This window comes from Phacochoerus africanus, chromosome 10, assembly GCF_016906955.1.
Source record: "Phacochoerus africanus isolate WHEZ1 chromosome 10, ROS_Pafr_v1, whole genome shotgun sequence".
In the NCBI taxonomy this organism is placed as follows: Eukaryota; Metazoa; Chordata; class Mammalia; order Artiodactyla; family Suidae; genus Phacochoerus; species Phacochoerus africanus.
Genome location: NC_062553.1, coordinates 37,334,459 through 37,349,695, shown reverse-complemented (window position 1 = coordinate 37,349,695; position 15,237 = coordinate 37,334,459).

Genomic DNA, 15,237 nt, shown 5'->3' with positions numbered 1-15,237 from the left:
ATGGTTTTTTTCATTAGGGCTGCACCCACAGCATATGGAGGAAGTTCCCAGGCTAGGGGTCAAATGGGAGCTACAGCAGCCGGCCCACACCAGAGCCACACAGGATCTGAGCCTCGTCTGTGACCTACACCACAGCTCATGACAACACCCACTGAGTGAGGCCAGGGATTGAACCCGTGTTCTCATGGATACTAGTTGGATTCGTTTCCGCTGCACTGCAACGGGAACTCCTGAGTGGGCTTTCTGAGTAGGAATGCCCTCAGAAAAATAAAGATCTCTGGCAACATACAAACAAAACAGCAAACAAGTAAGAGGGAAAACATAAAAACGTTGGAGTACATGGCATAGTTGAGGCTGTTTTTAGTTTTTAGGTGACCAGTGCATGGTAGGGAAGGAGAGCATGAGAACTATGACTCCACCGTGTAGATTTTCAAGTAGAAGGAGCGTTGTGGGCAGAGCTGTGCTATAATAAACTCATCTAAAAGTGACGGTTAATGCAGACACTGTGGTGGGAGAGAGATCACATGAAGACCCAGAACAAGGAACTGGCAAGGGTGTACAAAGGAAGCAGTGCATTCAAGAATCTTTGCACGGTCTGATCTTCCCTGTTACATGACAGCTAAGCTTGCGTGGCTTGCAGGAATGCTTCTGCTCCAAAGAATGGGGTCAGTCATGTCACGGGGTCCTGAGCTCTTAGGAAGAACCCCAACCTGGGGAGGCAGGCCAGCAGAATCCTAGCTGCTGTGTTTTTGGTCTGATGGATGATGTGTGACATTTTCATTCATTTAGGTGCTTCATTAAGCCTAGTGCAAGTTTCCATGCTGAATGCAGTGACATTCCTGCCATCTACTGGGTGAAGTGCCTGGAGTGATGCTGCTGATCAAGCATCTCCATTACCAAGAAAAATTAGAATAGAAAGTCAATAGGATCTGGGAGGAGCACACAGTGGACCACAAGGTTCAGGGGATGTTCTATAGTTTCTTAAACTCAACGGTGGTCATTTAGTTGGGATTCTCCAGAAAAACAGAACTGAACTGATATGATGTACATAAATAAACATAAGAGAAAGAGGGAGACGGAAAGATTTTTAAGGAGTTGGCTCACGTGATTGTGGGAGCTCTTAAATCCAAAATCTGCAAAGGAGGTGGGCAGGCTGGAGACCTGGGGAAGGGTTGATGTTGCAGTTTGAGTCCAAAGGCAGTCTGTTCCAGAATCTCTGTCTCCGTCCCTGTCTCTCTCGCCATCGGGAGAGGTCAGGCTTTTTCAATTAAGGCTTTCGATGGCTTGAATGAGGCCTAGCCACATTATGGAGGTTAATTTGATTTACTCAAAGTCATTTGATTTAAAGTTAATCTCAGAGTTCCCATTGTGGCTCAGTGATAATGAATCTGACTAGTATCCATAAGGACGTGGGTTTGACCTCTGGCCTTCCTCAGTGGGCTAAGGATCCGGCATTGCCATGAGCTGTGGTGTAGGTTACAGACACAGCTCAGATCTGGTGTGGCTGTGGCTGTGGCTGGCAGCTGTAGCTCTGATTTGACCCCTAGCCTGGGAACTTCTATATGCCAAGAGTTCGGCCCTAGAAAGAAAAATAAAAATAAAGTTAATCTCATCTAAAAAAATAACATTGGCAAAAACACCTAGAATAATGTTTGATCAAATAGCTGGATTTGTGGCCTAGCCATTTTGACCCATAAAATGAGCCATCACAGTGGGTACATGGGTCCTCCTCTCATTATGTTTTAAAACTGTAAATATATATTAAAAATTAGATTTAAAGCAAAGTCAGGAGTTCCCATTGTGGCTCAGCAGGTTAAGAACCTGGGTAGGGCCCATGAAGATTCAGGTTTGATCCCTGGCTTCACTCAGTGGTTAGGGATCCAGCACTGCTCTGGCTGTGGCGTAGGCTGGCAGCTGAAGCTCCACCTCAACCCCTAGCCCAGGAATTTCCATATGCTGCAGGTGTGGTCCTAAAAAGCACAACAAAAACAATTTAAAGAAAAGACAGTATCTTCCTTTCTCTTAGACACTAAAATTAGAGTTTGGAATACAAGATCCCAAGGTTGGCCAAGACAGGTGTAAAAGTCCCTGTAAGCAAACCATAATAAAAAAAAGACTTTAAAGAAAAAGATAACACAAAACAAGGCCCTGCAAGAATGCAAGGGGATCAGATAGGTAAACAAGCACTGCCAAAACAGAAGGGCAAGAGATGGGCTGGCCCTTTGCTGCTCTCACATGCTGGGTCCTGGCCCACATTTCACCTCCAATTGATTCAGAAGGTTGTTAAGTTGTTCCCAATTGGAAGTTCAGGGCATATGCTAAAGTATTAGTTGATATCTAAAGGGAAGAATCTAGAGTTCCCATTGTGGCTCAGCGGAAACAATCTGACTAGTATCCACAAGGACACAGGTTTGATTCCTGGCGCAGGTCACAGATGCAGCTGGGATCTGGCATTGCTGTGGCTAGGGTTTAGGTTGGCAGCTGTAGCTCTGATTTCACCCCTAGCCTGGGAACGTCCATATGCCTTGGGTTCAGCCCTAAAAGAAAAAAATATGTACATATCTTGAACAATTGCCTCTGTGGATCAGACAGGCAGAATTAAGAGGCAGAAAAGAAGGCTGGCTAGGCCCCCAAGGGGCTTCCTCCCTTGCTGTGTCTGAGACTGCTGCTTTTGACCCATGCTGGTGTCAATGGCTCTTCTGGAAACAGTTATTGCTTAAGTCCGTCCAGGGTATAATGTTTAATGTTCAGACTAATTTGGACCATCTGTCATCGATGAAACACATTTTCTGAACCCATGTACTGTCATGCAGAGCAAGACAAATATCAATAAATATGTGTATTTTTTTTATCTCTACCAAAAGGATATTTCTTAAATACTGTGTTCATTGAGTTTCCCCGAGTCCAATTTTATTTTATTCCCCCAGCCCTAGAGAAGTTCATTACTAAAGGAGCCCAGTAATGAATCCTATTACAATATCTAATTTTTCAAATGTTTCTTTTCTTAAAAGAAGGTACTAAGAGATGTGCAGGGCGCTATACAGGCCCTGAAAGATCTTTCACATGGTCCCCTGATAGGTTGTCACTGTTTGCATAAAATCCATTTGCTGTCATCGGCATAGGGCTTTTATAAGAATTCTTTAAAATATCGTTGTACCTTTCATTAAACCAGCTTTTATAGATGCTAACCCAGGGCTTTCCTACCCTTTTATAGGCTCAATTTACAGCACCTGATCTCTGCTAAAACCTCTTTGATTTTTAAAATGATCGTTCTTTGCCTAACACTAGGTTAGAATAAAATGAATTTAACAAAAAGGAATGTCTAAAAGTGTCTGTTTAATCTGTAAATTTTAAAATCATAATGTCTAGAGCATACACTACAATCATTATGATTTTTTTTTCATCATTCGCCTTATATTTCAGCATGTCAACTGGTTTACTCTGTTTTACCATCAAAGACAGTCAAAATGTGAACTGTTCTGGTGATGCTGATGTTAGAGGCTGCATTGGGCTGGACCACTGCTGCTGATTAACTTCAGAGTTTCCTCTTCTCTAAGAGGAAGTTGAATTAGATGTCTTCTAAGATTAGTCTGGCTTCTAACACTGTAATTATCTGACCAAGTTCTTGCTTCCTCCTGTTCTGCTGTATCATTTAGTAACCATGCCACCAATGCCAAGAGCTAGCTTTTTGAAAAACTATCTGCTTCACTCTGGAGCTGAGTAGTCCTCATAATACTGTATATCAAAATGTCTTTATTCCTGGCATCGAGTTTTGATTTAAAATTTTACTAATTTTTGGATACACCCTGACATTGGAATTGATTATCTGCCTTTTTGGTTTGCATGATTCCTTGCAGCCAAATCACTGTGTTCATCCATGTCTGCCTATGGATATTCAATTTATCTTCCAAATCCTTCTTATTCCTTTACCAGAATGTCTCTGTTCACCTTGATAGTGAGTTTCCCTTCTTTAAATTCCTGGCTTAGATCTAGCATGCGATCTTTACGTTTACTTTGGTTTTATTTTTGTAAATTTAAGTGATCTAGAAAAGTACAAAAATAATGGAGCAAATATACACTATCCTACTATTCAGAATTAGTTAACAGTTAACCATTTTGGATTATGTACCGCCAATCTGATGTTTTTTTCTTTCTTTCTTTTTTTCTTTTTTTGCCTTTTAGGGCCACACCCACAACATACAGAGGTTCCCAGGCTAGGGGTTGAATCAGAGCTACAGCCGCCAGCCTGTGCCACAGCCACAGCAACACTGGATCCCAGCCACGTCTTCCACCTACACTACAGCTCACGGCAATGCTGGATCCTTAACCCACTGAGTGAGGCCAGGGATCAAATCCACGTGCTCATGGATACTAGTTGGGTTCATTAACCACTGAGCCATGACACAAACTTCTGGTTTCTTTTTGTAGCTATCACTAATGCCCTCTTTAACATTACTCCAAGCCTAATTTTCCAGAAGCTACATGTATAAGTTGTGTAAACTTCCAGATCCTTAAAAAAGTACATATATACGTGTGTGTGTGTGTATATATATACATATATATATATATGCTGCCATTACTTTTTAAAATATACTTTAATTAATATACATGGCTGTATGTGGTATGTCAACAAGTTTCACATCTTTTAATTGAACATTATTTTAAAAAATCTAGATCTGTTCTCACTGATATATTCGATTTCTTTTTTTCTTTTCTTTTTTTTTTTTGTCTTTTTGCCATTTCTTGGGCCGCTCCCATGGCATATGGAGGTTCCCAGGCTAGGGATCTAATCGGAGCTGTAGCCACCAGCCTGCACCAGAGCCACAGCAATGTGGGATCTGAGCCGTGTCTGCGACCTACACCACAGCTCACGGCAACACCGGATCCTCGACCCACCAAGCAAGGCCAGGGATCGAACCCACAACCTCATGCTTCCCAGTCGGATTCGTTAACCACTGAGCCACGACAGGAACTCTGTATTTCATTTCTTTTGAGAGTGTACAGCATCTTGTTATTCGATGTATGTCATTTAATTTATAATTCCTCTATTGATGACGTGCTACAACGTGGAGCCCTTAAACTGTGGTAATTGGCTTATAAAAAATCTCCGTTGTGAAAAGGGAACCCTCCTGCACTGTTGGTGGGAATGTAAACTGGTACAGCCACTATGGAGAACAGTTTGGAGATACCTTAGAAATCTATACATAGAACTACCACATGACCCCACAATCCCACTCTTGGGCATATATCCGGACAAAACTCTACTTAAAAGAGACACATGCACCTGCATGTTCATTGCAGCACTATTCACAATAGCCAGGACATGGAAACAACCCAAATGTCCATCGACAGATGATTGGATTCGGAAGAGGTGGTATATATACACAATGGAATACTACTCAGCCATAAAAAAGAATGACATAATGCCATTTGCAGCAACATGGATGGAACTAGAGAATCTCATACTGAGTGAAATGAGTCAGAAAGACAAAGACAAATACCATATGATATCACTTATAACTGGAATCTAATATCCAGCACAAATGAACATCTCCTCAGAAAAGAAAATCATGGACTTGGGAAATAGACTTGTGGCTGCCTGATGGGAGAGGGAGGGAGTGGGAGGGATTGGGAGCTTGAGGTTATCAGACACAATTTAGAATAGATTTACAAGGAGATCCTGCTGAGTAGCATTGAGAACTATGTCTAGATACTCATGTTGCAACAGAACAAAGGGTGGGGGAAAAAATGTATACATGTAAGGATAACTCGATCTGCTTGCTGTACAGTGGGGGAAAAAAAAACTTAAGAAATCTCCATTGTACTTTCTTAATTTTCAAAAATATTTTAAAATTAATCTCCCCCCATCCAGGAAGAAACACAAAAATAGTGTTTTTCTTAGTTAACTCAATTTAGTTTTAACTAAAATAAGAAAATACCTTTAAGTGCCAATGCAAAGAATAGTAAGTTGGCAGAAAAAATGGGGATATATCTGAAGACAGAGACCTGTGTTTGGGGAATGATTAAGCTGATTACAGTCTAAAAACTAACACACTCCCTCTGCAGTGGGAGTCATACGGAATGAGAAGAAGTGGGATAGAAGGTGGAAAAAATCAGAACCTACAAAAAACTAAAAAACCCAGTGATTCTGGGATGAAAGCAAAAATAGTCCCCCCAAGTTATACCTCACACTGTTTATGGGACAAGTGCAGGGCAAACTTCTCTGTGGCTTCCTTTAATTGTCACACCAAGCTTGGAATAATCAGAGACTGTGAGGAGAGAAGCTACAGTGGCATGGGCCTCACCCAGTCAATGAATTAACCAGTTCGAATGACTTTTTCAGGTCAGTAGGTGACTGCAGCTGTGGGTGTTTTCCTTCGTAGCTGAAGGGTAGGGTGGAATGTAAGCCTGAGAGTTCCTTCTGGAAAACGAATGTGATGAAAGAAGCCTTTCCTTTTTCTTTTTCTTTGACAGCACAACCAGGCTATGGAGGAGAAAACCCGCAACATATTGTGTTTCCCAAAATTCCCGAAGTCCTTTTCTAGCTTTTCTGTTTGGACCATCCAATGATCCCATATCCTCATACTAAACATGGCTGCTGAAAGCTGTGGAGGCATTTCTTGGGCAGCTTTTCTGGGCTTCCTTATCACTCTCTAGGTTTCAAAATTATCTTGTTGAAATTTCAGAATTATCTTTTGACCAAGACTGCCTTGAAGTTTCCCAGCTTGGCTCACTTTAGTGAAGTTTCCTCCTGACTCAATCCTTGACCTCCACGTTCAGATAGTATTTTCTTTAGAAAACTTGTAACTATGATGACTTTCTCTCTCCTTGCAGATAGAAATCTTCACACACACAAAATAAAAAAAAAAAAAATTAAAGTCTCTTGCCAGTTTGACAGTTGAGGAATATCTTTCTCAAGAGCTTGTGAGACTTACCTCCGTCCAAGGACTCAGCAACCTTATCTCTCAGTCTTTGTGGAAGGGTAGGAGCCTAATTTGCATGGCTGTCTTGCTCTAGCTTGTAAAACTGTCTCTTGTCACCCAGAAATACTAGAAAATGGGAGTTCCCATTGTGGCTCTCTAGGTTATGAACCCTTGCTGGGTGGGTCAAGGATCGGGTGTTGCTGTGAACTCTGGCGTAAGTTGCAGACGTGGCTTGGATGTGGCTTTGCTGTGGCTGTGGTATAGGCAAGCAGCTGCAGCTCCCATTCGGCCCCTAGCCTGGGAATTTCCATATGCAGCAGTGTGGCCCTAAAAAAGCAACCAAAAAGAAATATGAGAAAATTTACTTTTCCTGTGGGTCAAGCCAGTTAGCAAAAGCAGATGTCCTGTGTTCTCACTCACACCCACTTAAAACTCTCCTGCCCTTTGTGGCAGAGGAGTTGAGTTTTGGTCTCTCTTCCACTCTGAAAGCCTTGACTAAAGTCCTCCTCACCTAAAAATATTGTTCAGTGCAATTCACTTTGATACGTTCAATTTCTACCCCAGTTAAGATTCCAATTTCACAGTGGTTCTTTTTTTTTATTTTTTTATTATAGTTGATTTACAATATTATGTCAATTTCTGCTGTACAGCAAAGTGACTCAGCTATACATATATATACATTCTTTTTCTTGTATTATCTTCCATCATGTTACATCAGAAGTGGTTGGATATAGTTCGCTGTGCTATACAGCAGGACTTCATTGCTTATCCACTCCAAATGCAGTAGTTTGCATAATGGTTCTTCAAGTGAGAAGTCAGGAGAAAATGGTCAGACTTCAGTAATTCATACTATATGAATCCCAATGTCCTTTCTTGGGTTTGCTATGGGCTTTATATATTTTAAACAGATATAAATCCACCTGCATTTCTGAGCTCTCTTCAGGCAGTAACAGCAAATAATTTAAATATTTCAGGCAATAGAGCAAAACTATTTTGGTCAAGAAGGCAATTTTGGACCATCTTTTAAGGCTTTAACCTCCTGGTTCTCAATTTTGGCTACAATTTAGGAGAATCACATGGGAAGTTGTGGGTTCCATCCCTAGAGACTCTGACTTAATTGGTCTGGGTGTGATTTGGTCACAGGGATTTTGAAAAACATCCTCAGTTGATTCTAATTTGTAGTCAAGGTTCACTTGGATCATAGCCTAAGCTTTTCATAGTTTTCTTTTTTTAATCACCTCTTCTTTTTCTGAACTCACCAAACACTTACAGAGCATCTGCTTCATGCCAGACTCTGTTTAGAATATGAAAATGAATATGCCATGGCCTCTGCTTTTCAAGGAGCTCTCACAAAATAATGGGAGAAGCAGACATTAAACAAACAGCTGCAATGCAATGCAATAAAGACTATAATAGAAGTTAAAAGAGTTATGGAAACACATGAGGCAGCAATTAAAATTCTCTGGGGAATGTGTCTGACTTCCCCAGGCCTACTAGATATGCATGGAGAGAGCTGCAGGTGGCTGGAGAGAAGATTCTAGGTAAAGTAAACAACAGAATACAACCAGAGTGATCCAAAGCTCTTCATCACTCTCTAAATGTTCTAAAGGTCTTTGTTATTCTGCTGTTCTTGATGAGACAACATTGGTCCAAGTTGGCCCAAATCTCCTGGTTAGTAAGGGGTCATGCCTACACTTTCCAACCTTCATCTTTTCTGCAAAGTTTCGTTCAAATTAGTGGATATCAACACTGGTTTACATTAAAATCATTTGGGGTGTTTTTCTAACAACAAAAAATGTTAGTGTTCTACCCACAAAGAGATTCTGATATTATTGGTCTGGGGGCTGAGGTCTGGCTGTTATATTTTTGGAAAGCTTCCACATGACTATCTACAAATAGTCACAAGGGACATTTTTGAGGGGTTGGGGCATGGTAGTGATCTCAAAATTGTGTTGATTGCAGAACTGTATAAATTTAGTAAACTCCACTGAGCTGTACTTTACATGCCAGGATTTTATGGTATATAAATCACAAAGCTATTCAAAACAAAAGTATAGGAGTTCCCGTCATGGCTCAGTGGTTAACGAATCTGACTAGAAACCATGAGGCTGTGGGTTTGATCCCTGGCCTTGCTCAGTGGGTTAAGGATCCAGCATTGCCATGAGCTGTGGTGTAGGTCCCAGACCCGCTCAGATCTGGCATTGCTGTGGTTCTGGCGTAGGCCGGTAACTACAGCTCCGAATAGACCTCTAGCCTGGGAACTTCCATATGCCAAGGGAGCAGCCCTAGAAAAGGCAAAAAGACAAAAAGACAAAAAACAAAACAAACCCCACAAAAGTCTAGCACATTTAAAGTGAAAAATCACTCACTCAAAAATTCTCTGGAGTGAATCTAATGAGCTATCTTGATTAAGAACCACTGGCTAAAATCCTGACAGCTCACAGATGTGGAGGCTTTGGGTACAGTGATTAAAAGAGGTGGCAACTGAGAAGAGGGAGGTCTTGCAGGCACAGAACCTTCCTCATAAAGACTAATGGAGCACTTGACATACCATTTTAAAAGACTGCCAACCCCCAGGACAGAGAGTGCTTTAGGTCTAAATGCCAAAATTGCAGTTCACTCAAGTATTTCACTTTAACAGAACAATTTCAGAGCTTTTACTCTATTGTATTCTTTAGTGCTACACTGAAATAACTTATGTACAATTTTTATTGCCCTTTTAAAGTCAAAATGTCTCTGTTTCAAAGATCACTTTAATGCAGAACTCAGCTTAAGCAACAGACTATTTTTTTTGATAAAGAATATATGTCATAAGGAAGTGTTAAAAGCATTTAATTACATATAAAGCTCAAAAAAGAAAGGCAAAAGCCTTCTGTTTATTAAGTTCATTCACTAGAATGAAATGAGACATTTATAATTGACTTCTAAGAAAGTGTTTCCTAGGCAGCCAAATCTAAGTTTACACAGACAAAATGAAACCCAGTATCTTTCAAATCTTTGTATATTAGCTATCCATAACTTCTTTCAATGCAATAGAACCAATGTCAATGTAACATTTAAATATATCCTGTATGGTTATAAGACTAATTAAATTCGTTTAACCTTGAAGGTCCTTTTCTCTCAAAAATTTATGAACAGGAATAATTTTACATAGATTGCAATGCAAATCACTACACAAATCTATATTGCAACATATCTAGTTAAGGTGAACAAATTAGTCAACTTCAAGTCATAGGATAATCTGAAAAGCAAGTTTGAACTGAAAAATAGATGTGGAAAGCTACAGAAAATTTCTCTTAATAAAGATTGCCTTCAACTCTGAATAATGAGTTAGTAGCTTTTCTTTCCTTTTTCTTTTATTTTCTTTCTCTCTCTTTTTTTTTTTTTTTGGTCTTTTTTAGGGCTGCACTTGCAGCGTATGGAAGTTCTCAGGCTAGGAGTCAAATAAGAATTATAGCTGCTGGCCTGTGCCACAGCAACGCTGTGGCATCCAAGCTGCATCTGTGACCTACAACACAGCTCATGGCAATGACAGATCCTTTAACCCACTGAGTGAGGCCAGGGATCAAACCAGCATCCTCTTGGATACTAGTTGGGTTTGCTACTGCTGAGACACACAAGAGGAACTCTGTTAATAGCTTTTCTTGATTCCTCAAATATTTGTCAGAAATTGTAATTGCTGAAGCTAATGTCAGTACATGGCTGAAAGAAGGAAGCCCAGAATTTAGGAATAAAAGAAAGTTATCATTTGAAATTTACTAGTAAGAATTGACCCACAGTGACGGGAAATAGAAATTCTCAGGATTACCCTCTGGATCAGAATATTTCCTAAATCTTGGTCAATAATTTTTAATAAGCAATAAGAAGGTGGCATTTAATGAAAAGGAGCGTCAAAGAAAAGTTTATCTTCAAGAAAGAATACACGAAGGAGAAGCAGTTCCTATTGTGTGACATTCTTGTGTAATCAATCAGACTCTTGAAAGTTCAGTTATCGTGAGCCAATATCTTCTGAGTGAAATGACAGAATAGAGTCTGGGGAACCTAAAAAAAATCCTGAAAACTGAATCTTTCCTTATAATAGTTCTAAATTAGTATAATTCAGTTTTACCTAAACAACCAGGCAGTTTTGCCTCCTTAATTTCTCTCAGACATAACTTCTAGAATCACGGATTTTAATCTAACCCGATAGTGGCAATAACACACAAAGGGGTTGATTGAATTATTCACCTCTCAGATCCTTCTCCGAATACAAACCTGAAGGAATACTAATTTGAAGCAGGCATGAAATATGAGTTGAAGCTTGGTTTTATACTTTGCAGGTGGTAATAGTAGGTTGTCAAGCGTGATTGTTCCATATGAAAAGTGGATGTTTGTTCACAGGATTGCTGTATCTCCTATTAGAAGTTTTCAATTGCCTTTTAAAAAACCATGAGTGTAGTAGAGATAACTGTGTTTACCAAACTCTGTTTTCTTTTTCTTTTGGGCACACAGCTAAACTATATATATATATATATTTTTTTTTTTATTGGCCGCTCCCGCGGCATATGGAGGTTCCCAGGCTAGGGGTGGAATTGGAGCTGCAGCTGCCAGCCTACGCCAGAGCCATAGCAACGCGGGATCCGAGCCGCGTCTGCAACCTACACCACAGCTCACGGCAACGCCGGATCGTTAACCCACTGAGCAAGGGCAGGGACCGAACCCGCAACCTCATGGTTCCTAGTCGGATTCGTTAACCACTGCGCCACGATGGGAACTCCTAAACTATATTTTTAAGATTCCCTTATGGCTAGGTGCTGCCATGAATCTGGCTTCTGGCTGATGGAAATGTGTAGACCTGCTGTTCATTTCTAGATCTCGCACATAAAAATCTTCTTTATGATCCTGCATACACTGTCTCTTTTCCCACTCACTGTTTGAACAGACAGAACTCTGAGGTCTTGGAGTCATGGCTCAGTGGTTAATGAACCTGACTAACATCCATGAGGATGCGGGTTCAATCCCTGGTCTTGCTCAGTGGGTTAAGGATCCGATGTTGCTGTTGCCGTGAGCTGTGGTGTAGGTTGCAGACGTGGCTCAGATCCCGAGTTGCTCTGGATGTGGTGTAGGCTGGCTGGCAGCTACAGCTCCGATTCGACCCCCAGCCGAGGAACTTCCATATGCCTTGGGTGTGGCCCTAAATAGACAACAACAACAACAACAACAACAAAAGAACTCTGAGGTCTTGGAGAAATAAAAGAGGGACATTACCACCTACATCTGTATTAAACTGGTGTACATATAACATACTTATTAAATAAATAGATATTGTTAGGCTACCAAAATTTTGGTGTTGTTTTGTTAAAGCAGTTAATTTTGATCGATGCAGAAATTGGTATGAGAGTGGGAAGAACTGTATAATAACCTAAAGTATGTGGTTGGCTTAATGGACAACAGTGGGCTGAAAAGCTAGGATGCATGTTACACAGAGCCTTTGACAATTAGGAAGGCAGAATCTACACCAGCTGAGACTATAATTCTAGGCAATGGGATTGGAAGACAATTATCAACGTATATTGGTTGTTATTGGTTGCGCTTAGCAAGATGTTGGAAGAAAGGGATGAATGAGTTCAGGTATGACTTGGCTAATTTTCAGGTCAAAATTTAAAGGGAATAGATGGAATCATAATTTATCAGCACTACCATTAGGACATTTTAAATAAACCTTTGAATAGAAAATCTAGAAAAACTAAAAAAGAATCAAATTCACCTGCAATCCCTGAAATGAAAGATAACCATTACTATATATTTAATATATTCCTAGGCCAGGAATTTACACACTACAAGTATCCGTGCAATTCACACCACGGATTGTACAGTACAAGTAGTTTTGAAACCTACATTTTTTCCCAGTAGTGTAGAGTGAGCAAGTTTATATTTTATCAAGTATTTTTTTCTACAAAATCACCTTTTTTGTGGATTAATTTTATGCTGTATCAAAATTTGTTAGGCCAATAATACATTACTAGCTATTTACTATAGTAACTAATGTATCAATGACTCTTCTTAGAGCTAAACATTTCCTTCTTATATTTCTAAAACTGGATTCCTGGGTTCAAGAGTTATATATATTTTAAAGGTTTTGTGCATGTAACTGCAATTCTCCAGAAAAAAGTGCACTAATCTATATTTTCAACAGCAATGTGGGAATGCCTGTTTCAGATTTTCACTAATATTTCACCTTATATTTACAATTTTGCTCCTTAGTCTTTGCCATTAGGATCATAAGAATAATTCAAGGTATAAGCCTTACCAGTTCACAGATGCAAATAAGATCATAGGTACTGCTTATGTGACCTTCGATACACGCTCAATATTTCTTCACCAAGCTTGTTTTCTCATTTTTTTTGTCTTTTGTTGTTGTTGTTGTTGCTATTTCTTGGGCCGCTCCCGCGGCATATGGAGGTTCCCAGGCTAGGGGTCCAATTGGAGCTGTAGCCACCGGCCTACGCCAGAGCCACAGCAAGGCGGGATCCGAGCCGCGTCTGCAACCTACACCACAGCTCACGGCAACGCTGGATCATTAACCCACTGAGCAAGGGCAGGGACCGAACCCGCAACCTCATGGTTCCTAGTCGGATTCGTTAACCACTGCGCCAGGACGGGAACTCCTGTTTTCTCATTTTTTTAAAATTAAAAGTATAGTTGATTTACAGTGTTGTGCCAATTTCTGCTGGACAGATCCAGTCATACATATATATACATACATGCCCCTTCTTATACTGTCTTTCCACATGGTCTATCCCAAGAGCTGGATATAGTTCCCTGTGCTGTACAGTAGGACCTCATTGCTTATTCTTTCTAAATGCAATAGTTTGCATCTACCAACTCCAATCTCCCAGTCCATCCCACTCCCTGTTGTATCTATTAATTCTTCCTACAACCTTGTGTGCTGGGTATTATCCTAACTTGAAAAATGAGGAAACATGTCTGTTCTCTACGTTTTATTTCCTCATTTTTCAAGTTAGGATAATACCCACCACACATGTTTATAGGGAGGATCATTAAGATATAATCCATAAATTGTTTGGCATATAGGAGATGTTTCATAAATATTTTTATTCTGTTACAACATATAAAATTTAGTTGTTTGCTTAGAAAACAGACCCTATGCTCCATACATTTACCACCAGACATAGATTAGGTGTTTTTCCAGATACCTTCTCATTTATTGGGAGCACCTATGCATAAAGATGAAGTGTTAAGACGATTATGTTTCAACTGCGACCATGAAAATTGTACCTACCTACCTAAAGAACTAAAAAGTGGCAATTTTTTTTTTTTTAATTTTATGGTCCCACTGGTGTCATATGGAAGTTTCTAGGCCAGGGATGGAACCCATGCCTCCACAGAGGCCTGAGCTGCTGCAGTCAGATTCTTAACCCATCTGCATCACAGCGGAAACGCCGAAAGTGGCAAATTTTAAAAGAGAGGGACATCCATGAAAATTCAAGAAGTGGGTGTAAGGTAGAGAAAAAGCATTTGTGCTAACTCTTGAAGGATGTCACTGGGTAGTGTTTTTATGCATAGCCCACAGACTAAAATAAAATTTCTTTCCTGTGGTATGCTTTATCACCTTGCACTACTTTTAAGTTTATATTGGATTGTAATTCCTGTTTCTCTCTCCAACCTACTATGCTTCTGCACATACTTCTGGATGTCAGGGAACGTCTTATCATTACTGAATTCTTCAGAACTTGATTAAAGTAACAGCTGTAATAACGAAAGAAATCACAGAAAGGCTGGGTTTTAGGTTTGGCCCAACGTTGAGTGTGACTCTAGAGTCTGACTGATTTTTTTTCACTTCAGGCTGTGCTCTTAACTTAGCTCAGGTTTTTAGGGACTTTTAGGGTTGACAGATTAAATAGAAGATACCCAGTTAAACTTTTGGATAAATAAGTAATACTTTTTTTGCCCTTTTTGGGGCCACATCCGTGGCATATGGAGGTTCCCAGGCTAGGGATCTAATCGGAGCTACAGCTGCCAGCTTACACCACAGCAACACCAGATCCGAGCTTTGTCTGCAACCTACACCACAGCTCACTGCAAGGCCTGATCCTTAACCCACTGAACAAGGCCAGGGACTGAACTCACAACCTTATGGTTCCTAGTCAGATTCGTTTACACTGTGCCACAACAGCAATTTCAATGAACACTTTTTTAGTGTATGTTCCATGCAATATTTAGGGCACACTTATAAGACACATTCGTTGCTAATCTGAAATTTCATATTTAACTGGACATCTGACAACGCTACGAACTTCTCTGATTTTGTTAC